Source organism: Alligator sinensis, unplaced genomic scaffold, assembly GCF_000455745.1.
Source record: "Alligator sinensis unplaced genomic scaffold, ASM45574v1 scaffold1497_1, whole genome shotgun sequence".
Classification (NCBI taxonomy): Eukaryota; Metazoa; Chordata; order Crocodylia; family Alligatoridae; genus Alligator; species Alligator sinensis.
Genome location: NW_005843172.1, coordinates 244963 through 247400, shown reverse-complemented (window position 1 = coordinate 247400; position 2438 = coordinate 244963).

The following is a 2438-nucleotide window of genomic DNA, read 5'->3' as shown; positions in this document are numbered from 1 at the left end:
TTCAATTTTTTTTGCTGAAATCATCTTGGTTTTAATAAAAAGTCGGTAATATATTTTCTCTTGATACTGTGTACAATGAGCCCTTAATCAATCTGAAGTTCTAGTAATAAAATTAACTGGTTATTTCAAAGGTCTTCTTTTGTTCATACCAATAAAAAGTGGAGGTTTTGCTACTGCTGCTAAGATTTCAAAGGGGGGCAATTGTGGTTGTTTTTATTATATGTCTCCTTACAATCATGCTTTCTCATTCTAATGGGCTTCTAATTAACTCAATACCAAGATTAAGATCTAAGGCCTCTAATCTGCTCTGTAAGGGCTTTCCCTAGGATTTATGCCTAGCAATGATGCTGGTCTCACCTAAAAGGAGATATTAAACAAACTGGTAAAGCAACAAATAAGTGGATCTCACATCTGCATATATTTCACTCAGTATTTACATACCATCATTTTAGTTGCTTTTCTTTCATCAGTTTATGCCTTTGACCAGAGCATTCATTCTTCATGTTCCTGGTCCAGAGAAGGTTCTCTATCACACATAATTGTGTATTTAAACAGTACGCCAACACCCTTTCTACGGGAGGCTCCAACACTAGGTTGAAAATTCTGTTCCTTCCTTCCAAAGCAGTTGGAAGACTTTTTATCAAGAATAATGCAGAATAATTAATGTTTCATTTCACGTGTAGGAGATGCCTACAGGTTTTTGGCTGCCCCGAACAACCTAGAACACGTTCATGTTCTTTTGCTCCCTCAGTCATGCGCAATAAGTTACTGCTGCAGTGAGTAACTCCGAGTTATTTTTACCTTTCATGTCCTTGTGATTTGGGTCTTACAAATGGGGAAACTAGCAGGGAAGTTAGCAGAGGGTACAGAAGTCATTACTGAAGCCAAAGATGGAATTTAGGAGTTCTTACAGACAATTTTCCTTTGGAGTGGAAATTATTTCAAGGAATACATCAAAATTGTTGTTATAGAGAGAGCTCCCCTAGTGTCCTTGACACTTGGTGGTTTAATAACGACAGAAGGCCTATAGTGGATAAACCAGGGGTGGGCAAAATGCGGCCTGGGGGCTGGGTACGGCCTGCCAGGCCATTCTATCCGGCCCACGGGGCCCCTAAAAAATTTAGAAAATTAATATTTATTTGCCCTGGGCTGCCTGTCATGCAGCCCTCGATGGCTTGCCAAAACTCAGTAAGTGGCCCTCTGCCCAAAATAACTGCCCACCCTGGGATAAACTCTTTGGGGCATGGATAACCTTTTTGTCCTCGTCTCTCAGTACATTCCCGACTGACATCTCCAGGCCCTTCTGTAATACAAACAACAGTGAGATCAGTCCCATTTTCAAATATTTATCCTTAGTAGTTTGTATTCATCCTTAAAACTGAACGTGCTTGCTTCTGACCACTAAAAAGATGACGCTGTACTTAATGTTACAGTACAAGGAAAGAGCTGGTACATGGGATGCAAGAAGCCAGAAAGTACAAACTTGTGTTAAGCGGTGACCTCCTGAAGGCTTGCAGGAAGAACCAGCTTAGAGTTCAATGTACTCGCACTGTGGGCAGTGCCTTTGAGGTAAGCTCTATAAAAATGAGACAGCTCTTGAGTCATCTTGGTATAAAATCTTAACTACCTTGACAACATCCTCTTAATCCACAATTCTACCTAGTTCACATGCAATCCCTGTCCTTTCTATAGAACAAAAAGGCCATACCAACAAAGTTTGGCACCCAAGGCAAAGAAAGGCCACAGTGGCAGCCGGGTCTCACCCTGCACACAGATCCAGGGGGCACCCCCCCATACTCGTGCTGGAGAGCATGCAGCGGTGGGGGCCGCCCTCACCTGTCCCCTGCAACCGAGCCGCTCGCGGCTTCATCTTGCACCCTGCCCTGGCTGGGCAGCGCTGGTCGGTCTGGGGCGGTTGCCCCACTTTGCTACAGCACCCATGAATGTTGTGTGCCTCCCAAGGCTGGTGGGGGCACAGCGACTGCCCACAGGCAGCGGTGGGGGTAGGGGCGTGGTGGTGGCGGCGGTGTCAGCAGCAAAGGGGGTGGGTGGTGAGTGTTGACCAGCGACTAACTGCAGACGTTGGTGGAGGCCAGTGGCGACTGGTGACCGCCTGCAGACGCTCCCGGTGGTGTTGGTGGCCAGCAGGGTGGCGAGCAACGACCACTTGCAAGCACCACCGACAGCATCGGCAGTAGCCACCCAGCTCCGGGTGTGCACACGTGGCCAACGGCAGCACCCACGTTCACAGTTTAGCAGCACTTCACCCAGCCGCAAACCAACCCTGCTTGAGTCTAGGCAGCTTTCTGGGGTCAAAGTTGCAGACAGGGAGCCGTTCCGCCTGCAAACCCCTCGGGCGTGCAGACCTCAGGCCTGCCCAGGTGAGCGGCCCCTGCAGCCACGCGCGGGCAGCCGGCGCCGGACAACGGCCGCCGCTC